This window comes from Alligator mississippiensis, chromosome 14 (genome assembly GCF_030867095.1).
Source record: "Alligator mississippiensis isolate rAllMis1 chromosome 14, rAllMis1, whole genome shotgun sequence".
NCBI lineage: Eukaryota > Metazoa > Chordata > Crocodylia > Alligatoridae > Alligator > Alligator mississippiensis.
In genome coordinates this window covers 28954381-28981084 of record NC_081837.1, presented here as the reverse complement: position 1 = coordinate 28981084, position 26704 = coordinate 28954381, and the positions used below count along the sequence as shown (strand labels likewise).

At 62.9% G+C, this 26704-nt stretch overlaps 23 non-coding genes across 23 annotated transcripts; all 23 read left to right on the top strand.

Moving 5' to 3' along the window:
• The first annotated feature begins 355 nt into the window (after positions 1-355).
• Positions 356-519, top strand: LOC132244962 (U1 spliceosomal RNA). Its single transcript, XR_009456793.1, has one exon. It is a non-coding gene; the product is annotated as a U1 spliceosomal RNA (small nuclear RNA).
• Positions 520-1140: 621 nt separating this feature from the next.
• Positions 1141-1304, top strand: LOC132245222 (U1 spliceosomal RNA). The gene has a single exon (XR_009457053.1). It is a non-coding gene; the product is annotated as a U1 spliceosomal RNA (small nuclear RNA).
• A 567-nt stretch (positions 1305-1871) lies between these two features.
• Positions 1872-2035, top strand: LOC132245177 (U1 spliceosomal RNA). Its single transcript, XR_009457009.1, has one exon. It is a non-coding gene; the product is annotated as a U1 spliceosomal RNA (small nuclear RNA).
• A 615-nt stretch (positions 2036-2650) lies between these two features.
• On the top strand, positions 2651-2814 carry LOC132244979 (U1 spliceosomal RNA). Its single transcript, XR_009456810.1, has one exon. It is a non-coding gene; the product is annotated as a U1 spliceosomal RNA (small nuclear RNA).
• A 567-nt stretch (positions 2815-3381) lies between these two features.
• LOC132244978 (U1 spliceosomal RNA) lies at positions 3382-3545 on the top strand. The gene has a single exon (XR_009456809.1). It is a non-coding gene; the product is annotated as a U1 spliceosomal RNA (small nuclear RNA).
• Positions 3546-4166: 621 nt separating this feature from the next.
• LOC132244977 (U1 spliceosomal RNA) lies at positions 4167-4330 on the top strand. The gene has a single exon (XR_009456808.1). It is a non-coding gene; the product is annotated as a U1 spliceosomal RNA (small nuclear RNA).
• A 624-nt stretch (positions 4331-4954) lies between these two features.
• On the top strand, positions 4955-5118 carry LOC132245220 (U1 spliceosomal RNA). Its single transcript, XR_009457051.1, has one exon. It is a non-coding gene; the product is annotated as a U1 spliceosomal RNA (small nuclear RNA).
• Positions 5119-5685: 567 nt separating this feature from the next.
• LOC132244976 (U1 spliceosomal RNA) lies at positions 5686-5849 on the top strand. The gene has a single exon (XR_009456807.1). It is a non-coding gene; the product is annotated as a U1 spliceosomal RNA (small nuclear RNA).
• Positions 5850-6470: 621 nt separating this feature from the next.
• On the top strand, positions 6471-6634 carry LOC132245198 (U1 spliceosomal RNA). Its single transcript, XR_009457030.1, has one exon. It is a non-coding gene; the product is annotated as a U1 spliceosomal RNA (small nuclear RNA).
• Positions 6635-7255: 621 nt separating this feature from the next.
• LOC132244975 (U1 spliceosomal RNA) lies at positions 7256-7419 on the top strand. Its single transcript, XR_009456806.1, has one exon. It is a non-coding gene; the product is annotated as a U1 spliceosomal RNA (small nuclear RNA).
• Positions 7420-8028: 609 nt separating this feature from the next.
• On the top strand, positions 8029-8192 carry LOC132244974 (U1 spliceosomal RNA). Its single transcript, XR_009456805.1, has one exon. It is a non-coding gene; the product is annotated as a U1 spliceosomal RNA (small nuclear RNA).
• Positions 8193-8813: 621 nt separating this feature from the next.
• Positions 8814-8977, top strand: LOC132244973 (U1 spliceosomal RNA). Its single transcript, XR_009456804.1, has one exon. It is a non-coding gene; the product is annotated as a U1 spliceosomal RNA (small nuclear RNA).
• Positions 8978-9598: 621 nt separating this feature from the next.
• Positions 9599-9762, top strand: LOC132244972 (U1 spliceosomal RNA). The gene has a single exon (XR_009456803.1). It is a non-coding gene; the product is annotated as a U1 spliceosomal RNA (small nuclear RNA).
• Positions 9763-10341: 579 nt separating this feature from the next.
• On the top strand, positions 10342-10505 carry LOC132245176 (U1 spliceosomal RNA). Its single transcript, XR_009457008.1, has one exon. It is a non-coding gene; the product is annotated as a U1 spliceosomal RNA (small nuclear RNA).
• A 609-nt stretch (positions 10506-11114) lies between these two features.
• Positions 11115-11278, top strand: LOC132244971 (U1 spliceosomal RNA). Its single transcript, XR_009456802.1, has one exon. It is a non-coding gene; the product is annotated as a U1 spliceosomal RNA (small nuclear RNA).
• Positions 11279-11887: 609 nt separating this feature from the next.
• LOC132245195 (U1 spliceosomal RNA) lies at positions 11888-12051 on the top strand. The gene has a single exon (XR_009457027.1). It is a non-coding gene; the product is annotated as a U1 spliceosomal RNA (small nuclear RNA).
• Positions 12052-12624: 573 nt separating this feature from the next.
• LOC132245224 (U1 spliceosomal RNA) lies at positions 12625-12788 on the top strand. The gene has a single exon (XR_009457055.1). It is a non-coding gene; the product is annotated as a U1 spliceosomal RNA (small nuclear RNA).
• A 588-nt stretch (positions 12789-13376) lies between these two features.
• Positions 13377-13540, top strand: LOC132244969 (U1 spliceosomal RNA). Its single transcript, XR_009456800.1, has one exon. It is a non-coding gene; the product is annotated as a U1 spliceosomal RNA (small nuclear RNA).
• A 606-nt stretch (positions 13541-14146) lies between these two features.
• LOC132244968 (U1 spliceosomal RNA) lies at positions 14147-14310 on the top strand. Its single transcript, XR_009456799.1, has one exon. It is a non-coding gene; the product is annotated as a U1 spliceosomal RNA (small nuclear RNA).
• Positions 14311-14919: 609 nt separating this feature from the next.
• Positions 14920-15083, top strand: LOC132245194 (U1 spliceosomal RNA). Its single transcript, XR_009457026.1, has one exon. It is a non-coding gene; the product is annotated as a U1 spliceosomal RNA (small nuclear RNA).
• A 573-nt stretch (positions 15084-15656) lies between these two features.
• On the top strand, positions 15657-15820 carry LOC132245223 (U1 spliceosomal RNA). Its single transcript, XR_009457054.1, has one exon. It is a non-coding gene; the product is annotated as a U1 spliceosomal RNA (small nuclear RNA).
• A 588-nt stretch (positions 15821-16408) lies between these two features.
• On the top strand, positions 16409-16572 carry LOC132244967 (U1 spliceosomal RNA). The gene has a single exon (XR_009456798.1). It is a non-coding gene; the product is annotated as a U1 spliceosomal RNA (small nuclear RNA).
• A 600-nt stretch (positions 16573-17172) lies between these two features.
• Positions 17173-17336, top strand: LOC132245242 (U1 spliceosomal RNA). Its single transcript, XR_009457073.1, has one exon. It is a non-coding gene; the product is annotated as a U1 spliceosomal RNA (small nuclear RNA).
• The last annotated feature ends 9368 nt before the right edge of the window (positions 17337-26704 follow it).

Genomic DNA, 26704 nt, shown 5'->3' with positions numbered 1-26704 from the left:
AGCTACCACCAGGGGGCGGTTGGCTGGCGGGCAAGGGCCAGGCCCAGGCCCAGGCCCAGGCCCAGGCCGCCCACAAAGACAACCGTGACGATGACGAGGAGGATGACGTTCGTGGCCCGCCCGCCGAGCTGTGGCCCTGGGGCATTTGTGGTCTCTGCCTGCCTGTTGCAGGGCCAGGGACGGGGAGGACGCAGGCGACTGGCCAGGGGAGGCAGGGCTCTGGGGGATGCAGCGTGGTGGGGAAGGGGGTTGCGGGCGAGCGTGAAGGGAAGGGAGCGGAGGGCTTGGCTGTGCTCGCCAGGCCTTCGGAGGGGCGCAGGGCTGGGAGGGACCCTGTGCCAGGGCCTAGCTGGGCATACTTACCTGGCAGGGGAAGTACCGTGACCACGTAGGCGGGCTACCCAGGGCGAGGCCTGCCCCTTGCACTCCGGGCATGCTGACCCCTGCGATTTCCCCAAATGCGGGAAACTCGACTGCATAATTTGTGGTAGTGGGGGACTGCGTGCGCGCTTTCCCCCGCCTGCCTTGCTTGCGCGGTGCTAAAAGCAGCAGTGGAGGGTGGGACCGGCCCCGGCCTTGCAGAGACTGGCTCTTGGCATGTGGTACGGCACAGGGCAGGATACAGCTTTCGTCGGACCTCGCCGCCGCCGCTGCCTCCTCAGAAGGTAGGGTCAGGGAAAGGTGGCCTGCAAGCTGAGCACCCGCCCGCCGGGCTCCTTGGAGGCCTTTGCAGCTGCCACCAGGGGGCGGCTGGCTGACTGGCAAGGGACAGGCCCAGGCCCAGGCCCAGGCCCAAGACCAAGACCAAGACCAAGACCAAGACCAGGCCCAGTCCCAGGCCGAGGCCCAGGCCGCCGACAAACACAACCGTGACGATGACGAGGAGGATGACGTTCGTGGCCCGCCCGCCAAGCTGTGGCCCTGGGGCATTTGTGGTCTCTGCCTGCCTGTTGCAGGGCCAGGGACGGGGAGGACGCAGGCGACTGGCCAGGGGAGGCAGGGCTCTGGGGGATGCAGCGTGGTGGGGAAGGGGGTTGCGGGCGAGCGTGAAGGGAAGGGAGCGGAGGGCTTGGCTGTGCTCGCCAGGCCTGCGGAGGGGCGCAGGGCTGGGAGGGACCCTGTGCCAGGGCCTAGCTGGGCATACTTACCTGGCAGGGGAAGCACCGTGACCACGTAGGAGGGCTACCCAGGGCGAGGCCTGCCCCTTGCACTCCGGGCATGCTGACCCCTGCGATTTCCCCAAATGCGGGAAACTCGACTGCATAATTTGTGGTAGTGGGGGACTGCGTGCGCGCTTTCCCCCGCCTGCCTTGCTTGCGCGGTGCTAAAAGCAGCAGTGGAGGGTGGGACCGGCCCCGGCCTTGCAGAGACTGGCTCTTGGCATGTGGCACGGCACAGGGCAGGATACAGCTTTCGTCGGACGTCGTCGTCGCCGCCGCCGCCGCCTCCTCAGAAGGTAGGGTCGGGGAAAGGTGGCCTGCAAGCTGAGCACCTGCCCGCCGGGCTCCTTGGAGGCCTTTGGAGCTACCACCAGGGGGCGGTTGGCTGGCGGGCAAGGGCCAGGCCCAGGCCCAGGCCCAGGCCGCCCACAAAGACAACCGTGATGATGACGAGGAGGATGACGTTCGTGGCCCGCCCACCGAGCTGTGGCCCTGGGGCATTTGTGGTCTCTGCCTGCCTGTTGCAGGGCCAGGGACGGGGAGGACGCAGGCGACTGGCCAGGGGAGGCAGGGCTCTGGGGGATGCAGCGTGGTGGGGAAGGGGGTTGCGGGCGAGCGTGAAGGGAAGGGAGCGGAGGGCTTGGCTGTGCTCGCCAGGCCTTCGGAGGGGCGCAGGGCTGGGAGGGACCCTGTGCCAGGGCTTGGCTGGGCATACTTACCTGGCAGAGGAAGCACCGTGACCACGTAGGCGGGCTACCCAGGGCGAGGCCTGCCCCTTGCACTCCGGGCATGCTGACCCCTGCGATTTCCCCAAATGCGGGAAACTCGACTGCATAATTTGTGGTAGTGGGGGACTGCGTGCGCGCTTTCCCCCGCCTGCCTTGCTTGCGCGGTGCTAAAAGCAGCAGTGGAGGGTGGGACTGGCCCCGGCCTTGCAGAGACTGGCTCTTGGCATGTGGTACGGCACAGGGCAGGATACAGCTTTCGTCGGACCTCGCTGCCGCCGCTGCCTCCTCAGAAGGTAGGGTCAGGGAAAGGTGGCCTGCAAGCTGAGCACCCGCCCGCCGGGCTCCTTGGAGGCCTTTGCAGCTGCCACCAGGGGGCGGCTGGCTGACTGGCAAGGGACAGGCCCAGGCCCAGGCCCAGGCCCAAGACCAAGACCAAGACCAAGACCAGGCCCAGTCCCAGGCCCAGGCCCAGGCCGCCGACAAACACAACCGTGACGATGACGAGGAGGATGACGTTCGTGGCCCGCCCGCCAAGCTGTGGCCCTGGGGCATTTGTGGTCTCTGCCTGCCTGTTGCAGGGCCAGGGACGGGGAGGACGCAGGCGACTGGCCAGGGGAGGCAGGGCTCTGGGGGATGCAGCGTGGTGGGGAAGGGGGTTGCGGGCGAGCGTGAAGGGAAGGGAGCGGAGGGCTTGGCTGTGCTCGCCAGGCCTGCGGAGGGGCGCAGGGCTGGGAGGGACCCTGTGCCAGGGCCTAGCTGGGCATACTTACCTGGCAGGGGAAGCACCGTGACCACGTAGGCGGGCTACCCAGGGCGAGGCCTGCCCCTTGCACTCCGGGCATGCTGACCCCTGCGATTTCCCCAAATGCGGGAAACTCGACTGCATAATTTGTGGTAGTGGGGGACTGCGTGCGCGCTTTCCCCCGCCTGCCTTGCTTGCGCGGTGCTAAAAGCAGCAGTGGAGGGTGGGACCGGCCCCGGCCTTGCAGAGACTGGCTCTTGGCATGTGGCACGGCACAGGGCAGGATACAGCTTTCGTCGGACGTCGTCGTCGCCGCCGCCGCCGCCTCCTCAGAAGGTAGGGTCGGGGAAAGGTGGCCTGCAAGCTGAGCACCTGCCCGCCGGGCTCCTTGGAGGCCTTTGGAGCTACCACCAGGGGGCGGTTGGCTGGCGGGCAAGGGCCAGGCCCAGGCCCAGGCCCAGGCCGCCCACAAAGACAACCGTGACGATGACGAGGAGGATGACGTTCGTGGCCCGCCCACCGAGCTGTGGCCCTGGGGCATTTGTGGTCTCTGCCTGCCTGTTGCAGGGCCAGGGACGGGGAGGACGCAGGCGACTGGCCAGGGGAGGCAGGGCTCTGGGGGATGCAGCGTGGTGGGGAAGGGGGTTGCGGGCGAGCGTGAAGGGAAGGGAGCGGAGGGCTTGGCTGTGCTCGCCAGGCCTGCGGAGGGGCGCAGGGCTGGGAGGGACCCTGTGCCAGGGCCTAGCTGGGCATACTTACCTGGCAGGGGAAGCACCGTGACCACGTAGGCGGGCTACCCAGGGCGAGGCCTGCCCCTTGCACTCCGGGCATGCTGACCCCTGCGATTTCCCCAAATGCGGGAAACTCGACTGCATAATTTGTGGTAGTGGGGGACTGCGTGCGCGCTTTCCCCCGCCTGCCTTGCTTGCGCGGTGCTAAAAGCAGCAGTGGAGGGTGGGACCGGCCCCGGCCTTGCAGAGACTGGCTCTTGGCATGTGGTACGGCACAGAGCAGGATACAGCTTTCGTCGGACGTCGTCGTCGCCGCCGCCGCCGCCTCCTCAGAAGGTAGGGTCGGGGAAAGGTGGCCTGCAAGCTGAGCACCCGCCCGCCGGGCTCCTTGGAGGCCTTTGCAGCTGCCACCATGGGGCCGCTGGCTGACTGGCAAGGGCCAGGCCCAGGCCCAGGCCCAGGCCCAAGACCAAGACCAAGACCAAGACCAGGCCCAGGCCCAGGCCCAGGCCCAGGCCGCCGACAAAGACAACCGTGACGATGACGAGGAGGATGACGTTCGTGGCCCGCCCGCCGAGCTGTGGCCCTGGGGCATTTGTGGTCTCTGCCTGCCTGTTGCAGGGCCAGGGACGGGGAGGACGCAGGCGACTGGCCAGGGGAGGCAGGGCTCTGGGGGATGCAGCGTGGTGGGGAAGGGGGTTGCGGGCGAGCGTGAAGGGAAGGGAGCGGAGGGCTTGGCTGTGCTCGCCAGGCCTGCGGAGGGGCGCAGGGCTGGGAGGGACCCTGTGCCAGGGCCTAGCTGGGCATACTTACCTGGCAGGGGAAGCACCGTGACCACGTAGGCGGGCTACCCAGGGCGAGGCCTGCCCCTTGCACTCCGGGCATGCTGACCCCTGCGATTTCCCCAAATGCGGGAAACTCGACTGCATAATTTGTGGTAGTGGGGGACTGCGTGCGCGCTTTCCCCCGCCTGCCTTGCTTGCGCGGTGCTAAAAGCAGCAGTGGAGGGTGGGACCGGCCCCGGCCTTGCAGAGACTGGCTCTTGGCATGTGGTACGGCACAGAGCAGGATACAGCTTTCGTCGGACGTCGTCGTCGTCGCCGCCGCCGCCGCCTCCTCAGAAGGTAGGGTCGGGGAAAGGTGGCCTGCAAGCTGAGCACCCGCCCGCCGGGCTCCTTGGAGGCCTTTGCAGCTGCCACCAGGGGGCGGCTGGCTGACTGGCAAGGGCCAGGCCCAGGCCCAGGCCCAGGCCCAGGCCCAAGACCAAGACCAAGACCAGGCCCAGGCCCAGGCCCAGGCCCAGGCCGCCGACAAAGACAACCGTGACGATGACGAGGAGGATGACGTTCGTGGCCCGCCCGCCGAGCCGTGGCCCTGGGGCATTTGTGGTCTCTGCCTGCCTGTTGCAGGGCCAGGGACGGGGAGGACGCAGGCGACTGGCCAGGGGAGGCAGGGCTCTGGGGGATGCAGCGTGGTGGGGAAGGGGGTTGCGGGCGAGCGTGAAGGGAAGGGAGCGGAGGGCTTGGCTGTGCTCGCCAGGCCTGCGGAGGGGCGCAGGGCTGGGAGGGACCCTGTGCCAGGGCCTAGCTGGGCATACTTACCTGGCAGGGGAAGCACCGTGACCACGTAGGCGGGCTACCCAGAGCGAGGCCTGCCCCTTGCACTCCGGGCATGCTGACCCCTGCGATTTCCCCAAATGCGGGAAACTCGACTGCATAATTTGTGGTAGTGGGGGACTGCGTGCGCGCTTTCCCCCGCCTGCCTTGCTTGCGCGATGCTAAAAGCAGCAGTGGAGGGTGGGACCGGCCCCGGCCTTGCAGAGACTGGCTCTTGGCATGTGGCACGGCACAGGGCGGGATACAGCTTTCGTCGGACGTCGTCGTCGCCGCCGCCGCCGCCTCCTCAGAAGGTAGGGTCGGGGAAACGTGGCCTGCAAGCTGAGCACCTGCCCGCCGGGCTCCTTGGAGGCCTTTGGAGCTACCACCAGGGGGCGGTTGGCTGGCGGGCAAGGGCCAGGCCCAGGCCCAGGCCCAGGCCGCCCACAAAGACAACCGTGACGATGACGAGGAGGATGACGTTCGTGGCCCGCCCACCGAGCTGTGGCCCTGGGGCATTTGTGGTCTCTGCCTGCCTGTTGCAGGGCCAGGGACGGGGAGGACGCAGGCGACTGGCCAGGGGAGGCAGGGCTCTGGGGGATGCAGCGTGGTGGGGAAGGGGGTTGCGGGCGAGCGTGAAGGGAAGGGAGCGGAGGGCTTGGCTGTGCTCGCCAGGCCTGCGGAGGGGCGCAGGGCTGGGAGGGACCCTGTGCCAGGGCCTAGCTGGGCATACTTACCTGGCAGGGGAAGCACCGTGACCACGTAGGCGGGCTACCCAGGGCGAGGCCTGCCCCTTGCACTCCGGGCATGCTGACCCCTGCGATTTCCCCAAATGCGGGAAACTCGACTGCATAATTTGTGGTAGTGGGGGACTGCGTGCGCGCTTTCCCCCGCCTGCCTTGCTTGCGCGGTGCTAAAAGCAGCAGTGGAGGGTGGGACCGGCCCCGGCGTTGCAGAGACTGGCTCTTGGCATGTGGTACGGCACAGGGCAGGATACAGCTTTCGTCGGACGTCGTCGTCGCCGCTGCTGCCGCCTCCTCAGAAGGTAGGGTCGGGGAAAGGTGGCCTGCAAGCTGAGCACCCGCCCGCCGGGCTCCTTGGAGGCCTTTGCAGCTGCCACCAGGGGGCGGCTGGCTGACTGGCAAGGGCCAGGCCCAGGCCCAGGCCCAGGCCCAGGCCCAAGACCAAGACCAAGACCAGGCCCAGGCCCAGGCCCAGGCCCAGGCCGCTGACAAAGACAACCGTGACGATGACGAGGAGGATGACGTTCGTGGCCCGCCCGCCGAGCTGTGGCCCTGGGGCATTTGTGGTCTCTGCCTGCCTGTTGCAGGGCCAGGGACGGGGAGGACGCAGGCGACTGGCCAGGGGAGGCAGGGCTCTGGGGGATGCAGCGTGGTGGGGAAGGGGGTTGCGGGCGAGCGTGAAGGGAAGGGAGCGGAGGGCTTGGCTGTGCTCGCCAGGCCTGCGGAGGGGCGCAGGGCTGGGAGGGACCCTGTGCCAGGGCCTAGCTGGGCATACTTACCTGGCAGGGGAAGCACCGTGACCACGTAGGCGGGCTACCCAGGGCGAGGCCTGCCCCTTGCACTCCGGGCATGCTGACCCCTGCGATTTCCCCAAATGCGGGAAACTCGACTGCATAATTTGTGGTAGTGGGGGACTGCGTGCGTGCTTTCCCCCGCCTGCCTTGCTTGTGTGGTGCTAAAAGCAGCAGTGGAGGCTGGGACCGGCCCCGGCCTTGCAGAGACTGGCTCTTGGCATGTGGTACGGCACAGGGCAGGATACAGCTTTCGTCGGACGTCGTCGTCGCCGCCGCTGCCGCCTCCTCAGAAGGTAGGGTCAGGGAAAGGTGGCCTGCAAGCTGAGCACCCGCCCGCCGGGCTCCTTGGAGGCCTTTGCAACTGCCACCAGGGGGCGGCTGGCTGACTGGCAAGGGCCAGGCCCAGGCCCAGGCCCAGGCCCAAGACCAAGACCAAGACCAAGACCAGGCCCAGGCCCAGGCCCAGGCCCAGGCCGCCGACAAAGACAACCGTGACGATGACGAGGAGGATGACGTTCGTGGCCCGCCCGCCGAGCTGTGGCCCTGGGGCATTTGTGGTCTCTGCCTGCCTGTTGCAGGGCCAGGGACGGGGAGGACGCAGGCGACTGGCCAGGGGAGGCAGGGCTCTGGGGGATGCAGCGTGGTGGGGAAGGGGGTTGCGGGCGAGCGTGAAGGGAACGGAGCGGAGGGCTTGGCTGTGCTCGCCAGGCCTGCGGAGGGGCGCAGGGCTGGGAGGGACCCTGTGCCAGGGCCTAGCTGGGCATACTTACCTGGCAGGGGAAGCACCGTGACCACGTAGGCGGGCTACCCAGGGCGAGGCCTGCCCCTTGCACTCCGGGCATGCTGACCCCTGCGATTTCCCCAAATGCGGGAAACTCGACTGCATAATTTGTGGTAGTGGGGGACTGCGTGCGCGCTTTCCCCCGCCTGCCTTGCTTGCGCGGTGCTAAAAGCAGCAGTGGAGGGTGGGACCGGCCCCGGCGTTGCAGAGACTGGCTCTTGGCATGTGGTACGGCACAGGGCAGGATACAGCTTTCGTCGGACGTCGCCGCCGCCGCCGCCTCCTCAGAAGGTAGGGTCGGGGAAAGGTGGCCTGCAAGCTGAGCACCCGCCCGCCGGGCTCCTTGGAGGCCTTTGCAGCTGCCACCAGGGGGCGGCTGGCTGACTGGCAAGGGCCAGGCCCAGGCCCAGGCCCAGGCCCAGGCCCAAGACCAAGACCAGGCCCAGGCCCAGGCCCAGGCCCAGGCCGCCGACAAAGACAACCGTGACGATGACGAGGAGGATGACGTTCGTGGCCCGCCCGCCGAGCTGTGGCCCTGGGGCATTTGTGGTCTCTGCCTGCCTGTTGCAGGGCCAGGGACGGGGAGGACGCAGGCGACTGGCCAGGGGAGGCAGGGCTCTGGGGGATGCAGCGTGGTGGGGAAGGGGGTTGCGGGCGAGCGTGAAGGGAAGGGAGCGGAGGGCTTGGCTGTGCTCGCCAGGCCTGCGGAGGGGCGCAGGGCTGGGAGGGACCCTGTGCCAGGGCCTAGCTGGGCATACTTACCTGGCAGGGGAAGCACCGTGACCACGTAGGCGGGCTACCCAGGGCGAGGCCTGCCCCTTGCACTCCGGGCATGCTGACCCCTGCGATTTCCCCAAATGCGGGAAACTCGACTGCATAATTTGTGGTAGTGGGGGACTGCGTGCGCGCTTTCCCCCGCCTGCCTTGCTTGCGCGGTGCTAAAAGCAGCAGTGGAGGGTGGGACCGGCCCCGGCCTTGCAGAGACTGGCTCTTGGCATGTGGTACGGCACAGAGCAGGATACAGCTTTCCTCGGACGTCGTCGTCGCTGCCGCCGCCGCCTCCTCAGAAGTCAGGGTCGGGGAAAGGTGGCCTGCAAGCTGAGCACCCGCCCGCCGGGCTCCTTGGAGGCCTTTGCAGCTGCCACCAGGGGGCGGCTGGCTGACTGGCAAGGGCCAGGCCCAGGCCCAGGCCCAGGCCCAAGACCAAGACCAAGACCAAGACCAGGCCCAGGCCCAGGCCCAGGCCCAGGCCGCCGACAAAGACAACCGTGACGATGACGAGGAGGATGACGTTCGTGGCCCGCCCGCCGAGCTGTGGCCCTGGGGCATTTGTGGTCTCTGCCTGCCTGTTGCAGGGCCAGGGACGGGGAGGACGCAGGCGACTGGCCAGGGGAGGCAGGGCTCTGGGGGATGCAGCGTGGTGGGGAAGGGGGTTGCGGGCGAGCGTGAAGGGAAGGGAGCGGAGGGCTTGGCTGTGCTCGCCAGGCCTGCGGAGGGGCGCAGGGCTGGGAGGGACCCTGTGCCAGGGCCTAGCTGGGCATACTTACCTGGCAGGGGAAGCACCGTGACCACGTAGGCGGGCTACCCAGGGCGAGGCCTGCCCCTTGCACTCCGGGCATGCTGACCCCTGCGATTTCCCCAAATGCGGGAAACTCGACTGCATAATTTGTGGTAGTGGGGGACTGCGTGCGCGCTTTCCCCCGCCTGCCTTGCTTGCGCGGTGCTAAAAGCAGCAGTGGAGGGTGGGACCGGCCCCGGCGTTGCAGAGACTGGCTCTTGGCATGTGGTACGGCACAGGGCAGGATACAGCTTTCGTCGGACGTCGTCGTCGCCGCTGCTGCCGCCTCCTCAGAAGGTAGGGTCGGGGAAAGGTGGCCTGCAAGCTGAGCACCCGCCCGCCGGGCTCCTTGGAGGCCTTTGCAGCTGCCACCAGGGGGCGGCTGGCTGACTGGCAAGGGCCAGGCCCAGGCCCAGGCCCAGGCCCAGGCCCAAGACCAAGACCAAGACCAGGCCCAGGCCCAGGCCCAGGCCCAGGCCGCTGACAAAGACAACCGTGACGATGACGAGGAGGATGACGTTCGTGGCCCGCCCGCCGAGCTGTGGCCCTGGGGCATTTGTGGTCTCTGCCTGCCTGTTGCAGGGCCAGGGACGGGGAGGACGCAGGCGACTGGCCAGGGGAGGCAGGGCTCTGGGGGATGCAGCGTGGTGGGGAAGGGGGTTGCGGGCGAGCGTGAAGGGAAGGGAGCGGAGGGCTTGGCTGTGCTCGCCAGGCCTGCGGAGGGGCGCAGGGCTGGGAGGGACCCTGTGCCAGGGCCTAGCTGGGCATACTTACCTGGCAGGGGAAGCACCGTGACCACGTAGGCGGGCTACCCAGGGCGAGGCCTGCCCCTTGCACTCCGGGCATGCTGACCCCTGCGATTTCCCCAAATGCGGGAAACTCGACTGCATAATTTGTGGTAGTGGGGGACTGCGTGCGCGCTTTCCCCCGCCTGCCTTGCTTGCGCGGTGCTAAAAGCAGCAGTGGAGGGTGGGACCGGCTCCGGCCTTGCAGAGACTGGCTCTTGGCATGTGGTACGGCACAGGGCAGGATACAGCTTTCGTCGGACGTCGTCGTGGCCGCCGCCGCCGCCTCCTCAGAAGGTAGGGTCGGGGAAAGGTGGCCTGCAAGCTGAGCACCCGCCCGCCGGGCTCCTTGGAGGCCTTTGGAGCTGCCACCAGGGGGCGGTTGGCTGGCGGGCAAGGGCCAGGCCCAGGCCCAGGCCCAGGCCCAGGCCCAGGCGGCCCACAAAGACAACCGTGACGATGACGAGGAGGATGACGTTCGTGGCCCGCCCGCCGAGCTGTGGCCCTGGGGCATTTGTGGTCTCTGCCTGCCTGTTGCAGGGCCAGGGACGGGGAGGACGCAGGCGACTGGCCAGGGGAGGCAGGGCTCTGGGGGATGCAGCGTGGTGGGGAAGGGGGTTGCGGGCGAGCGTGAAGGGAAGGGAGCGGAGGGCTTGGCTGTGCTCGCCAGGCCTGCGGAGGGGCGCAGGGCTGGGAGGGACCCTGTGCCAGGGCCTAGCTGGGCATACTTACCTGGCAGGGGAAGCATCGTGACCACGTAGGCGGGCTACCCAGGGCGAGGCCTGCCCCTTGCACTCCGGGCATGCTGACCCCTGCGATTTCCCCAAATGCGGGAAACTCGACTGCATAATTTGTGGTAGTGGGGGACTGCGTGCGCGCTTTCCCCCGCCTGCCTTGCTTGCGCGGTGCTAAAAGCAGCAGTGGAGGGTGGGACCGGCCCCGGCCTTGCAGAGACTGGCTCTTGGCATGTGGTACGGCACAGGGCAGGATACAGCTTTCGTCGGACGTCGTCGTCGCCGCCGCCGCCGCCTCCTCAGAAGGTAGGGTCGGGGAAAGGTGGCCTGCAAGCTGAGCACCCGCCCGCCGGGCTCCTTGGAGGCCTTTGCAGCTGCCACCAGGGGGCGGCTGGCTGACTGGCAAGGGCCAGGCCCAGGCCCAGGCCCAGGCCCAGGCCCAAGACCAGGACCAGGCCCAGGCCCAGGCCCAGGCCGCCGACAAAGACAACCGTGACGATGACGAGGAGGATGACGTTCGTGGCCCGCCCGCCGAGCTGTGGCCCTGGGGCATTTGTGGTCTCTGCCTGCCTGTTGCAGGGCCAGGGACGGGGAGGACGCAGGCGACTGGCCAGGGGAGGCAGGGCTCTGGGGGATGCAGCGTGGTGGGGAAGGGGGTTGCGGGCGAGCGTGAAGGGAAGGGAGCGGAGGGCTTGGCTGTGCTCGCCAGGCCTGCGGAGGGGCGCAGGGCTGGGAGGGACCCTGTGCCAGGGCCTAGCTGGGCATACTTACCTGGCAGGGGAAGCACCGTGACCACGTAGGCGGGCTACCCAGGGCGAGGCCTGCCCCTTGCACTCCGGGCATGCTGACCCCTGCGATTTCCCCAAATGCGGGAAACTCGACTGCATAATTTGTGGTAGTGGGGGACTGCGTGCGCGCTTTCCCCCGCCTGCCTTGCTTGCGCGGTGCTAAAAGCAGCAGTGGAGGCTGGGACCGGCCCCGGCGTTGCAGAGACTGGCTCTTGGCATGTGGTACGGCACAGGGCAGGATACAGCTTTCGTCGGACGTCGTCGTCGCCGCCGCCGCCGCCTCCTCAGAAGGTAGGGTCGGGGAAAGGTGGCCTGCAAGCTGAGCACCCGCCCGCCGGGCTCCTTGGAGGCCTTTGCAGCTGCCACCAGGGGGCGGCTGGCTGACTGGCAAGGGCCAGGCCCAGGCCCAAGACCAAGACCAAGACCAAGACCAGGCCCAGGCCCAGGCCCAGGCCCAGGCCGCCGACAAAGACAACCGTGACGATGACGAGGAGGATGACGTTCGTGGCCCGCCCGCCGAGCTGTGGCCCTGGGGCATTTGTGGTCTCTGCCTGCCTGTTGCAGGGCCAGGGACGGGGAGGACGCAGGCGACTGGCCAGGGGAGGCAGGGCTCTGGGGGATGCAGCGTGGTGGGGAAGGGGGTTGCGGGCGAGCGTGAAGGGAAGGGAGCGGAGGGCTTGGCTGTGCTCGCCAGGCCTGCGGAGGGGCGCAGGGCTGGGAGGGACCCTGTGCCAGGGCCTAGCTGGGCATACTTACTTGGCAGGGGAAGCACCGTGACCACGTAGGCGGGCTACCCAGGGCGAGGCCTGCCCCTTGCACTCCGGGCATGCTGACCCCTGCGATTTCCCCAAATGCGGGAAACTCGACTGCATAATTTGTGGTAGTGGGGGACTGCGTGCGCGCTTTCCCCCGCCTGCCTTGCTTGCGCGGTGCTAAAAGCAGCAGTGGAGGGTGGGACCGGCCCCGGCCTTGCAGAGACTGGCTCTTGGCATGTGGTACGGCACAGGGCAGGATACAGCTTTCGTCGGACGTCGTCGTGGCCGCCGCTGCCGCCTCCTCAGAAGGTAGGGTCGGGGAAAGGTGGCCTGCAAGCTGAGCACCCGCCCGCCGGGCTCCTTGGAGGCCTTTGGAGCTGCCACCAGGGGGCGGTTGGCTGGCGGGCAAGGGCCAGGCCCAGGCCCAGGCCCAGGCCCAGGCGGCCCACAAAGACAACCGTGACGATGACGAGGAGGATGACGTTCGTGGCCCGCCCGCCGAGCTGTGGCCCTGGGGCATTTGTGGTCTCTGCCTGCCTGTTGCAGGGCCAGGGACGGGGAGGACGCAGGCGACTGGCCAGGGGAGGCAGGGCTCTGGGGGATGCAGCGTGGTGGGGAAGGGGGTTGCGGGCGAGCGTGAAGGGAAGGGAGCGGAGGGCTTGGCTGTGCTCGCCAGGCCTGCGGAGGGGCGCAGGGCTGGGAGGGACCCTGTGCCAGGGCCTAGCTGGGCATACTTACCTGGCAGGGGAAGCACCGTGACCACGTAGGCGGGCTACCCAGGGCGAGGCCTGCCCCTTGCACTCCGGGCATGCTGACCCCTGCGATTTCCCCAAATGCAGGAAACTCGACTGCATAATTTGTGGTAGTGGGGGACTGCGTGCGCGCTTTCCCCCGCCTGCCTTGCTTGCGCGGTGCTAAAAGCAGCAGTGGAGGGTGGGACCAGCCCCGGCCTTGCAGAGACTGGCTTTTGGCATGTGGTACGGCACAGGGCAGGATACAGCTTTCGTCGGACGTCGTCGCCGCTGCTGTCTCCTCAGAAGGTAGGGTCGGGGAAAGGTGGCCTGCAAGCTGAGCACCCGCCCGCTGGGCTCCTTGGAGGCCTTTGGAGCTGCCACCAGGGGGCGGCTGGCTGACTGGCAAGGGCCAGGCCCAGGCCCAGGCCCAAGACCAAGACCAGGCCCAGGCCGCCGACAAAGACAACCGTGACGATGACGAGGAGGATGACGTTCGTGGCCCGCCCGCCCGCCCGCCGAGCTGTGGCCCTGAGGCATTTGTGGTCTCTGCCTGCCTGTTGCAGGGCCAGGGACGGGGAGGACGCAGGCGACTGGCCAGGGGAGGCAGGGCTCTGGGGGATGCAGCGTGGTGGGGAAGGGGGTTGCGGGCGAGCGTGAAGGGAAGGGAGCGGAGGGCTTGGCTGTGCTCGCCAGGCCTGGTGGAGGGGCGCAGGGCTGGGAGGGACCCTGTGCCAGGGCCTAGCTGGGCATACTTACCTGGCAGGGGAAGCACCGTGACCACGTAGGCGGGCTACCCAGGGCGAGGCCTGCCCCTTGCACTCCGGGCATGCTGACCCCTGCGATTTCCCCAAATGCGGGAAACTCGACTGCATAATTTGTGGTAGTGGGGGACTGCGTGCGCGCTTTCCCCCGCCTGCCTTGCTTGCGCGGTGCTAAAAGCAGCAGTGGAGGGTGGGACCGGGCCCGGCCTTGCAGAGACTGGCTCTTGGCATGTGGTACGGCACAGGGCAGGATACAGCTTTCGTCGGACGTCGCTGCCGCCGCCGCCGCCTCCTCAGAAGGTAGGGTCGGGGAAAGGTGGCCTGCAAGCTGAGCACCCGCCCGCCGGGCTCCTTGGAGGCCTTTGCAGCTGCCACCAGGGGGCGGCTGGCTGACTGGCAAGGGCCAGGCCCAGGCCCAGGCCCAGGCCCAGGCCCAAGACCAGGACCAGGCCCAGGCCCAGGCCCAGGCCGCCGACAAAGACAACCGTGACGATGACGAGGAGGATGACGTTCGTGGCCCGCCCGCCGAGCTGTGGCCCTGGGGCATTTGTGGTCTCTGCCTGCCTGTTGCAGGGCCAGGGACGGGGAGGACGCAGGCGACTGGCCAGGGGAGGCAGGGCTCTGGGGGATGCAGCGTGGTGGGGAAGGGGGTTGCGGGCGAGCGTGAAGGGAAGGGAGCGGAGGGCTTGGCTGTGCTCGCCAGGCCTGCGGAGGGGCGCAGGGCTGGGAGGGACCCTGTGCCAGGGCCTAGCTGGGCATACTTACCTGGCAGGGGAAGCACCGTGACCACGTAGGCGGGCTACCCAGGGCGAGGCCTGCCCCTTGCACTCCGGGCATGCTGACCCCTGCGATTTCCCCAAATGCGGGAAACTCGACTGCATAATTTGTGGTAGTGGGGGACTGCGTGCGCGCTTTCCCCCGCCTGCCTTGCTTGCGCGGTGCTAAAAGCAGCAGTGGAGGCTGGGACCGGCCCCGGCGTTGCAGAGACTGGCTCTTGGCATGTGGTACGGCACAGGGCAGGATACAGCTTTCGTCGGACGTCGTCGTCGCCGCCGCCGCCGCCTCCTCAGAAGGTAGGGTCGGGGAAAGGTGGCCTGCAAGCTGAGCACCCGCCCGCCGGGCTCCTTGGAGGCCTTTGCAGCTGCCACCAGGGGGCGGCTGGCTGACTGGCAAGGGCCAGGCCCAGGCCCAAGACCAAGACCAAGACCAAGACCAGGCCCAGGCCCAGGCCCAGGCCCAGGCCGCCGACAAAGACAACCGTGACGATGACGAGGAGGATGACGTTCGTGGCCCGCCCGCCGAGCTGTGGCCCTGGGGCATTTGTGGTCTCTGCCTGCCTGTTGCAGGGCCAGGGACGGGGAGGACGCAGGCGACTGGCCAGGGGAGGCAGGGCTCTGGGGGATGCAGCGTGGTGGGGAAGGGGGTTGCGGGCGAGCGTGAAGGGAAGGGAGCGGAGGGCTTGGCTGTGCTCGCCAGGCCTGCGGAGGGGCGCAGGGCTGGGAGGGACCCTGTGCCAGGGCCTAGCTGGGCATACTTACTTGGCAGGGGAAGCACCGTGACCACGTAGGCGGGCTACCCAGGGCGAGGCCTGCCCCTTGCACTCCGGGCATGCTGACCCCTGCGATTTCCCCAAATGCGGGAAACTCGACTGCATAATTTGTGGTAGTGGGGGACTGCGTGCGCGCTTTCCCCCGCCTGCCTTGCTTGCGCGGTGCTAAAAGCAGCAGTGGAGGGTGGGACCGGCCCCGGCCTTGCAGAGACTGGCTCTTGGCATGTGGTACGGCACAGGGCAGGATACAGCTTTCGTCGGACGTCGTCGTGGCCGCCGCTGCCGCCTCCTCAGAAGGTAGGGTCGGGGAAAGGTGGCCTGCAAGCTGAGCACCCGCCCGCCGGGCTCCTTGGAGGCCTTTGGAGCTGCCACCAGGGGGCGGTTGGCTGGCGGGCAAGGGCCAGGCCCAGGCCCAGGCCCAGGCCCAGGCGGCCCACAAAGACAACCGTGACGATGACGAGGAGGATGACGTTCGTGGCCCGCCCGCCGAGCTGTGGCCCTGGGGCATTTGTGGTCTCTGCCTGCCTGTTGCAGGGCCAGGGACGGGGAGGACGCAGGCGACTGGCCAGGGGAGGCAGGGCTCTGGGGGATGCAGCGTGGTGGGGAAGGGGGTTGCGGGCGAGCGTGAAGGGAAGGGAGCGGAGGGCTTGGCTGTGCTCGCCAGGCCTGCGGAGGGGCGCAGGGCTGGGAGGGACCCTGTGCCAGGGCCTAGCTGGGCATACTTACCTGGCAGGGGAAGCACCGTGACCACGTAGGCGGGCTACCCAGGGCGAGGCCTGCCCCTTGCACTCCGGGCATGCTGACCCCTGCGATTTCCCCAAATGCAGGAAACTCGACTGCATAATTTGTGGTAGTGGGGGACTGCGTGCGCGCTTTCCCCCGCCTGCCTTGCTTGCGCGGTGCTAAAAGCAGCAGTGGAGGGTGGGACCAGCCCCGGCCTTGCAGAGACTGGCTTTTGGCATGTGGTACGGCACAGGGCAGGATACAGCTTTCGTCGGACGTCGTCGCCGCTGCTGTCTCCTCAGAAGGTAGGGTCGGGGAAAGGTGGCCTGCAAGCTGAGCACCCGCCCGCTGGGCTCCTTGGAGGCCTTTGGAGCTGCCACCAGGGGGCGGCTGGCTGACTGGCAAGGGCCAGGCCCAGGCCCAGGCCCAAGACCAAGACCAGGCCCAGGCCGCCGACAAAGACAACCGTGACGATGACGAGGAGGATGACGTTCGTGGCCCGCCCGCCCGCCCGCCGAGCTGTGGCCCTGAGGCATTTGTGGTCTCTGCCTGCCTGTTGCAGGGCCAGGGACGGGGAGGACGCAGGCGACTGGCCAGGGGAGGCAGGGCTCTGGGGGATGCAGCGTGGTGGGGAAGGGGGTTGCGGGCGAGCGTGAAGGGAAGGGAGCGGAGGGCTTGGCTGTGCTCGCCAGGCCTGGTGGAGGGGCGCAGGGCTGGGAGGGACCCTGTGCCAGGGCCTAGCTGGGCATACTTACCTGGCAGGGGAAGCACCGTGACCACGTAGGCGGGCTACCCAGGGCGAGGCCTGCCCCTTGCACTCCGGGCATGCTGACCCCTGCGATTTCCCCAAATGCGGGAAACTCGACTGCATAATTTGTGGTAGTGGGGGACTGCGTGCGCGCTTTCCCCCGCCTGCCTTGCTTGCGCGGTGCTAAAAGCAGCAGTGGAGGGTGGGACCGGGCCCGGCCTTGCAGAGACTGGCTCTTGGCATGTGGTACGGCACAGGGCAGGATACAGCTTTCGTCGGACGTCGCTGCCGCCGCCGCCGCCTCCTCAGAAGGTAGGGTCGGGGAAAGGTGGCCTGCAAGCTGAGCACCCGCCCGCCGGGCTCCTTGGAGGCGTTTGGAGCTGCCACCAGGGGGCGGCTGGCTGACTGGCAAGGGCCAGGCCCAGGCCCAAGACCAAGACCAGGCCCAGGCCCAGGCCCAGGCCGCCCACAAAGACAACCGTGACGATGACGAGGAGGATGACGTTCGTGGCCCGCCCGCCCGCCCGCCCGCCGAGCTGTGGCCCTGGGGCATTTGTGGTCTCTGCCTGCCTGTTGCAGGGCCAGGGACGGGGAGGACGCAGGCGACTGGCCAGGGGAGGCAGGGCTCTGGGGGATGCAGCGTGCTGGGGAAGGGGGTTGCGGGCGAGCGTGAAGGGAAGGGAGCGGAGGGCTTGGCTGTGCTCTCCAGGCCTGCGGAGGGGCGCAGGGCTGGGAGGGACCCTGTGCCAGGGCTTAGCTGGGCATATTTTCCTGGCAGGGGAAGCACTGTGACCACGTAGGCGGGCTACTCAGGGCGAGGCCTGCCCCTTGCACTCCGAGCATGCTGACCCCTGCGATTTCCCCAAATGCGGGAAACTCGACTGCATGATTTGTGGTAGTGGGGGACTGCGTGCGCGCTTTCCCCCGCCTGCCTTGCTTGCGCGGTGCTAAAAGCAGCAGTGGAGGGTGGGACCGGCCCCGGCCTTGCAGAGACTGGCTCTTGGCATGTGGTACGGCACAGGGCAGGATACAGCTTCCGTCGGACTTCGTCGTCGCTGCCGCCGCTGACTCCTCAGAAGGTACGGTCGGGGAATGGTAGCCTGCAAGCCGAGCACCCGCCCGCCGGGCTCCTTGGAGGCCTTTGGAGCTGCCACCAGGGGGCGGCTGGCTGGCTGGCAAGGGCCAGGCCCAGGCCCATGCCCAAGACCAAGACCAGGCCCAGGCCCAGGCCCAGGCCCCCGACAAAGACAACCGTGACGATGACGAGGAGGATGACGTTCGTGGCCCGCCCGCCCGCCCGCCGTGCTGTGGCCCTGGGGCATTTGTGGTCTCTGCCTGCCTGTTGCAGGGCCAGGGACGGGGAGGACGCAGGTGACTGGCCAGGGGAGGCAGGGCTCTGGGGGATGCAGCGTGGTGGGGAAGGGGTTTGCGGGCGAGCTTGAAGAGAAGGGAGCGGAGGGCTTGGCTGTGAGGTGGAAGAGCAGTGAGGCTGCGGTGCTGGAAGTTTCTGGGTAGGGGGCGGTCCGGATGGAGAAAGAGAGGCAGAGCAGTGCAGAGAGCAGTGAATTTGCGCGGAAGGTTCTGGAACCTTCCTATTTTTTGTGTGGAGGAGTTGACCTGTGTAGAACGGTGAAGCTGCTCGTAAAAGCCACCCTGACCCTGTGTGGGCGAAGGGGAAGACCACCGTGCTGATAGCAGATTTTATGACCAGGGTTCTGTTTGAGGTTTTGCGGGTGACCCCCAAAGATTTAAGTTGCGTGGTGGCTTTTGATAATTTCTGCCACTGGAACATTACTTTCTGGAGGAGAGAGGTGTATTCTATCTTCTGGTCTCTGTACACTGAAGTGGCATACAAGGAGGAAATCCAGGGGCTGCGTTTTGAGACTGGTCAGCAGATCTGGTAGAGCGTTTTGTATTTCAGAATTTATGGAGATGTCCCAGAGCATGCAGATGTGGGAAGGTGGCTGGAGGGGCGTGTCGAAAATCTCCTCAATATCCAGCGTGTCCTGGACCAGTGGCAGATCTGGACCGGCGCATGGAAAGCCAGAGTGCTCCTAGAGGGAGACCCGAGACACCCTGGCTGAGTTAGGCCCCTGCCCTCAGTGGTGTCCATAGGGGCCCACTGCGGATACATAACTTACCACGACCATCCGAAACTGTGTAGCAGGTGTGGCTTGGACGGTCATCTAGCTGTTTTCTGTAGCTTGATGGTTTGTTACAAGTTTGGTAGCAGTGGGCACTGAGCTAAAGTTTGTTAAGAAGTTTTGAAGTGTGTTTTCTGTGTAGGTGAGGGACGCTAGCAGTGCTAGTACTGGTATTTCCGGTTCTACGTTAGCAAGACACATGAATTGTGCACAGTACAGCAGAGGAGAAAATCAGAGAAGATCCAGGAGACAAAGAGGTTAGCTTTTTGGATGTAGACACTTGCACAGTTGAGACAACTTTGGAAGTGGACTAGACAACTAACTTGATAGAGGCAGCCAGCCAGCTCACCAAGTCAGAAGAAGAGCAACAGGTGGAAGGGGAGTAGAGTGAGGGGGCAGGAGAAGGGACACAAGAATTTAAGCTAGCAGCCATGGATCTGGAGCTGGCTGGGGATCAGGGGAAAGAGCCTTTCTCTTTGAAAAGAAAGAAGAAATGGAGTGCAAAGCCAAAGAAAAAGAGGCTAGAGGAGGAAGGGGGAAAGGTCCAGCAGATAGAAGTGGGAATGCTTGAAAAAGAAGCAGGGATGAGTGGGGAGCTGCCTGTGGAGATACAGGATGTTGAGGAAGAGGGAAGGGAAGAAAGTGTTGGTTTCCTGAGCCCCACTGTGATTGATTATCTGGCCAGGACTACGGGAATGGAAAAAGTAGGGGGAGACACCTCAGACCTAAGTAGCGGCACGGATGAGATATAAGGCAGGGGTTTGTTTTTTTTCTCTGGAAAACAGCCTTGATGGCATTGACCGTGTCATCTTTAAATGTACGAAGTTTATATGGGAAAGAGAGATGGGGAATAATGTAAAAAACCTTATGAGGCCTGCACGCACAAATGTTGTGCTTGCAGGAGTGCGGGATCCCATGGGGGAGAAATTATAAATATTTGGAGGAGCGATGAGGGGTTGGACCATTGTGGTGGGGGGGTTCAAATGAGAATAAATCAGTGGGAGTGGGGATCCTGGCAAGGGAAGGTGGCTGGAAAATCAAAGACCAGCAGGTCTTGGAAGAGGGGAGACTACAGAAAGCAGTGGTGGAAGTGGAGGGCGTGGATGTGACTGTGTACATTGTCTATGCCCCAGCCAAGAGGGTGCGCTTTTTGCGCAAAATGGGGATGTGTGTAGGGGGTGGAGGACCACAGATCGTGCTGGGGGATTTTAATTGCATCGTTGAAGAGGGTGGGCGGATTGGGATAGGGCAGGGAGTCGGAATGGATAGCACGGGGAAGTGGCTGAGGGGGCGTGGATTAAAGATGAGGGGCTCCAGGACATTTGGGAAGGGACAGGGGTGTTCACTAGAGTGGATCCGGGGGGTCAATGGGGGTCATCATTGACCACAAGATGAACATGAGCCTGCAGTGCGATGCTGCGGCTAGTAAAGCGACCAAAACGCTGGCTTGCATCCATAGATGCTTCTCAAGCAAATCCCGGGACGTCTTTCTCCCCTTGTACTCGGCCTTGGTGAGGCCGCAGCTGGAGTAATGTCCAGTTTTGGGCTCCACTATTCAAAAAGGATGTGGAGAAGCTTGAGAGAGTCCAGAGAAGAGCTACGCGCATGATCAGAGGTCAGGGAAGCAGACCCTACAATGACAGGCTGAGAGCCGTGGGGCTCTTTAGCCTGGAAAAGCGCAGGCTCAGGGGTGATCTGATGGCCACCTATAAGTTTATCAGGGGTGACCACCAGTATCTGGGGGAACATTTGTTCACCAGAGCGCCCCAAGGGATGACGACTAGGTCGAATGGTCATAAACTACTACAAGATCGTTTCAGGCTGGACATAAGGAAGAATTTCTTTACTGTCCAAGCCCCCAAGGTCTGGAACAGCCTGCCACCGGAGGTGGTTCAAGTGCCTACATTGAACACCTTCAAGAGCAAACTGGATGCTTATCTTGCTGGGATCCTATGACCCCAGCTGACTTCCTGCCCTTTGGGCACGGGGCTGGACTCGATGATCTTCCGAGGTCCCTTCCAGCCCTAATGCCTATGAAATCTATGAAAATCCTAGCAGCGAGGTTGGGGGCGGTGTTACCGCAGGTGCTGGGTGGGGAACAAATGTGCGTGGTGCGGGGGCGGTGAATGACACAAGCACACTGGGAACTTCGGGCTACGCTGTTGTACGTCACGGAATGAAAATGGAACACGCTAGTGGCGAGTCTCGACCTGCAAAAGGCCTATGACAGCATTGGGCACACGTTTCTGTTTTGGATTCTGGAAGGGATGGGGATGCCAGGGGAATTTGTGGGGTGGGTGCGGGCACTCTATGGGAAGGCTTCGAGCAGGGTGTTGGTGAGAGGCTTCCTGGGGGAAGCTTTTGCAGTGGACTCAGGGGTGAGACAGGGGTATCCACTGTTGCCAGAGCTCTTTGGCTGCACCATTGAGCCTCTGGCACAACGAATCAGGGGGAATAGGGTGATTAGCGGGGTGAGAGTGCCGAGGGGAGGAGAATTGAAAGTCCTCCTATACATGGATGATGTAACATGTGTAGTGAGGGACGAGGTGTCCCTGGGAAGAGCCTTGAAGCACGTAGACGAGTTTGGGGAGGCATCCGGAGTGAGGGTGAACGTGGACAAGAGCATAGTGCTTGCTGTAGGGAATTGCAGGGAATTGAGAAACTTTGAGCTACGGGTGGAAAGGGAGGAACTGAAGATACTGGGTGTCTGGATGGATACCCAGGGGAAAGGGAAACGGGCTTGGGAAGTGTTGGAGGGGAGAGTGAAACACATGGTGGGGTTGTGGAGCGCACGGGGGTTATCATTGAGGGGGAAGGTGCAAGTGATCAAACAGTGCCTGCTGCCGCTAATCCTGTACACGGCAATGGTGTACCCCCCGTCCTGGCGACAGTCCCGGCGGGTCCAGCAGGCCTTGTGCCTTTTCTTTTTCGGGGGGGGACAGAGAAAGTGGCTAGGATGGAGATATATAAGGAAGAAGGGTTGGGGGGAAGGGGCCTCCCCAACATAGAGACCTTTGTTTACATGCACGTTTTGAAGATGGTGGTGAGGGAAGCGAGGGGAGCAGCGGGGACGGTTTCCAACTTCTGTAGGTTCTGGCGGGGGAGGCTCCTGAGAAGGCTGGGCCTGTTCGGGAGTGCGTGGCAGGGAGCGTGGACTTGGCAGATGTCGCTCCCTTACGCGTGACTCGGAGCCTTTGTTGCGAGCGAAGGCTTGGAGGGGTTAGGGATTGAGGGGCTGGGGGATGCCAGAAGGGTCCTCAAGTGCCTGAGAGGGAAGCAGAGGATGTCAGAGGTTGGGGAATTGAGATAGGAGCAAGTCAGCAGGGTGTGGAAAGGACTGGTGGGGAAGGAATGGAAAGAGGAGCATGAGGAGCTGGCATGGAGGGCTGTGCGAAATGTCCTGCCAGTGCAACAGGTGCTCTATCGCTGGGGACTCTCTCAGTCCCCCAAGTGCCCAAGGGAGCTCTGCGATGAGCCCAAGTCAGTGGCACATGTTCTGTGGGACTCCTTTTATGCACAACATGTGTGGGACTTTGAGAGCAAGGCGAGTCCCCAGGTATTTGAAGGAGACAGGAAGGAGAACAGGGGTCACTCTTGCAAATGTTTTCTATGGGTTATGAGAAGGGGCAGATGGGACATGGTGGGTGATGGTTTTGTTCACATGCACCAAGGTAGCACTATGGAAACTGTGCCAGCTGTTGGCACTAAAGGGGTTGTGCTTTTCCACAACAAAGTGTCTGCATTTAGCAAAGCACAAACTGCATTTCTATAGAGGTAGAGAAAGGGATCAGACAGAAGGAAGGGATGAAAAGTTCTGGCAAGGGCTGGACTTCAGGGGGTTTTTTCAGCCCTGCATAGGTATAGGCTAAGCTAAGGGTCAGCACTTGCTGCCTGAAAGGGTGGTTGAGGTCTTGTGTATGGGATACAGAGAGCAGAGGGGACCTGCAGGAAGGATTTGAAGAACTGGAGGCCAATCACCCTCCCAAAGTTTTACTAAAAGCTCCCAGCCAAAGTTTTGGCTGAGCTATTAAATCTTTCCTAGATGCAGTCATCCATGAGTACCAGTTGTGCCAGGTGCTGGGGCAGGAGATCCACAGAGCCCTTGTGCAACTGAGAGATGCACTGCAACCAGAGAGGGAGAGATGGTAGAGCTTCCCTGTTCTAAACCTGGACCTGTAGAAAGCCTACAACAGAGTGTCTCATCTGTTCCTGTTCCAGATGTTGGAGCAGATGGGAGTCCCCTCAACCTTTGTTAAATGGCTCGGGACCCCCTACATGGAAATAAGCAGTGAAGTGCAAATCAATGGTTTCCTGAGCGCTAAGATTGTGGTGGGCTCAGTGGGTCTGGCAGGGCTTCCCACTCTCTCCAATCCTGTTCATCTGCACCATCAAGTCCCTGTCCCAGCACCTGAGGCAGGACCCAGGGATCCACAGGGTCCACATCCCATGCAGCAACAAGGTCCTGGCTTACATGGACAATTTGAACATCCTATGCTGAAACAGGTGGTCGGTAGAGAGAACCCTGGTGCACACACAGGTATACCAGGTGGCAGCAGGGGCCAAGCTCAACATGAGCAAGAGAACTTCATAGTTTCATAGTTTCATAGTTTGTAGGGTCAGTAGGGGCATTAGCAGATCATCAAGTCTGACACCCTGCTGTGGGCAGGAAAGAATGCTGGGGTCAAACAACCCTGACAAGGTGTCTATCTAGCCTCCTTTTGAAGACCCCCAGGGTAGAAGCGAGCACTACTTCCCTTGGACATTGGTTCCAGATCCTAGCTGCCCTCACTCTGAAGTAGTGCCTCCTGATATCTAGCCTGAATCTACTCTCTGTCAACTTATGGCTATTATTCCTTGTTACTCCTGGTAGTGCTCGGGGGAACAGGGACTCTCCCATTGCCTGCTAGTCTCCCTTGGCCAGTTTATAGACTGCCCCTAGATCCTCTCTCAGCCTTCTCTTGTGGATGCTGAAGAGGTTTAGGTCCCATAGCCTCTCCTCATAGGGCCTGCCCTGCTGCCCCCTGATCATGCGAGTGGCCCTCCTTTGGACCCTCTTGATGGAGTCCACATCCCCCCTGAACTGTGGCGCCCAGAACTGGATGCAGTACTCCAACTGCGGCCTGACCAGTGTCATATAGAGGGGGAGGATCACCTCCTTGGACCTGATTGTGATGCATGTGGTGGGCCAGTAGGAGGAGCTCCTGCATTGAGCCTCCCACCTCACCATGCCTGTCCACCTTCCGGACTCCAGTTGTCTCTCCTGGGATGCCTAGGCCCTGGCAGACCCCCTTTCAAGCCCCACCGCAGAGTCCGGGGGTAACGTGTGCTGCCACCACCCCAAGAAGGGACTGTCTGGGGCCTGTGTCCTCACGGAAACACAGGCCTAATAGTCTTATGGGTTCTCGACCCAATACAAAAACTTGGGGCACTTCCCCAAGTCGGGGGCCAAAAAGGATTGTCTCCCTTAATCCGCTGACCCAAGGGGCCTCCTAGGCATAATAAAACCCACTACTCAATAAGTTTCCTACACCAATCACAAAGGAGAACTTTATTGCTCCCAACAGGATGAGGTAGACTAGGGTAAGAAGTATAACACTATCAAGGGATTACCATTGAGCAAAACAGTCTGGCTGAGGTAGTCATTTGATACACAAAAGCATCACTGTGAGCTGATTAACTCTCTAGAAACACTTACAAGAATCATTCAGAAGATGGTAGAGATCTGGCTCAGAGATTTCCAGAGAGAGAGCATTTCAGATGGATCAGACTCTCTCTCTGTGTCCTGATGCTTGTGCCATGCTGGAAAAATGGCTTCTCCTCCTTCTTTTTGGACCAGCCCCTTATATAGCCTTTCTGACCTCAGCAGCCCATGTCATGGAAACACACGCAGCATACTTTTGGGTCAGGTCAGCAGAAGCTTTTATTCAAAAGAAACTACAGCTGTAGGGGGGACTCCAAAGTGACATGGATCTCCCAAACACTTGGAAGGGGTTCCCCCCCAAGAGCAAAATCAGGAGGCTTATATACTTTTTAACAGTCGCTTACAACTCACATGATCATATAGTGAAATTAGCTAGAAAAGCAGCTATAAACATTACTTCATTACTTCTTTGTTGTTATCAGGATGAGAATTATGGAAGAGACAAGGTAGAAATAACACTCCCTGCCTGCACTTAGCAAAAAGTATGTACAACTCTGATTTCCATCTTCAAGGCCGCGGTGAGGGAAGCAGTTGCAGAGGAGTTACAAAGAACAAACACTTTCCCTTATCTGTTCTACTGTACAGAGCCAGCAATTCTCCACAAAGCGGTTGTCATCTTATAACTCAAATGATCAGTTTAAGGCATTTATTTTTTTTCTGATTCCACAGTCTCCCCTTTGAGACTATTTAGTTTTATTTTAGCCTTAAACTTCTATTCTCATGAGTCCCTCTATTTCATCATGCAGCCTTTCATGGTTTTTTTTAATTTGCTCACACTTTTGTAACACTATTATTCTAGACTCTGCTGTGGGTTTTCTTGCCTTGCTAAAGCTTCTCCTGCTGGCTTTCACGCAGCAGAGGATCAGTTGCACTAAGACATAAAACATTGTCAGAACTATTAAGACAAACAATATTTCATACAGGATTTTCTTGCCAAGGGCCCCGAAATCTGGGAGTTAGGAGTGTCCCAGGGACACCGGGGCTATAGGGAAACCCCGGCCCAAAACCAAAGAAAAAGAAAGTACATACTTACCCCTCGCAGGAGCCGAGGACAGCAAAGGAGCGCACGCCGGGAAACCACCCACGCGTTTTATTAGCCGTGCTCACATCCAGGTGAAACCGGGTGACATCAGCGAGAGACGCCACCCGGCGGGAATAAAGTGCGGCCCCGGGAGCACAGGATGGAGGCTGCAGGAGACCACGAAGCCCACAGGGAAGCCCGAGGTCAGAAGCGGGCACCCACGGGGTTTCTCTGCCTTGGGCAGGGAAAGCTGCAGCAGCGCCGGGAGCGGCGAAAGTGGCGAGAGCCCCATCTACGAGGACTCCAGCTGCGGAGCTGACGAGAGAGCCGGTAGGAGAGCTGGGGAGGGAACCAGCTGCAGAGCCGGTGGGAGAGCCAGCAGGGATGCCGATGAAGGAACCGGAGAGAGAGCCGGCAGGGACGCCGGTGAAGGAACCGGTGGGAGAGCCGGCAGGGACGCCGGTGAAGGAACCAGAGAGAGAGCTGGCAGGGACGCCGGTGAAGGAACCGGTGGGATAGCCGGCAGGGAAGCCGGGGAGGAAGCCCGCAGGGGCAACAGGACCTCGGGTCTCGTAGTCCTCGGACCGGAGCCCAGCTTAAGTCACCGAGTCAAGCTGGTCGGGGACAAGGGAAGAGAAAAGGCGGGGCCGGTAAGAAGAAGCTGAGAGATCCACGACCGAAGGTGGCATTGGCTGGGGTGTAGGGGAGGTTGGAGCCCCGTGAGTGCCTGCCGAAGGCGTGAAGGCACTGGAGGCTGCGGCGAGGGGGACCCCACCACTGAGGGTCCAGTTAAGGCCATGGCTGGTGAGTTTTGGGGGTCTGCCACCGTCACCCGGGGCACCCTCTGGGGGCCTCCTGCAGGACCGGGGCAGACCTGGTCAGCCACCCAAGCAAAAGCAGCCCGGGAACGCCTTTTGGAGCAGAGACGGGCACAAGGAGGTTAGCCAAGACCACATTTCTTTTAGACTCTAGTCAGTATTTTTTGAGGTCGCTTGATGTAGGACCCTTAACTGATTTTGAATTTTACGAATGTCGGTTTCTATTCACATGTCTTGATTGACATAGACAGAACAGGTGGAGTTTACTAAGGCACATACTTCTCTTTGGGATACCAATAGGTAATTTAGGGCTATGCGGTATTATATAGTTACTTGTGAGATCTGGGAGATCTCTTCTTGCAGAGCTTGAATTGCATCCGCAGTGGCATTTTCCATAGCTTCCATTGTGGCTGAAATGTTAATAATGGCTAGTTCGAATTCTTTTATTCTAAGCCACGGTATGAAGGTTCTTACAAATTAATGGAACTTTGTGTTTCTGGTAGCTAAGGGGTTAACAATTGAGTTGTGACAGACAGGCAATCATGAGGCTCACCATCAGAGGCGATTGGCAGAGGTGACGCAGGATTTAGAATTGAATAGCAATTTAAGGT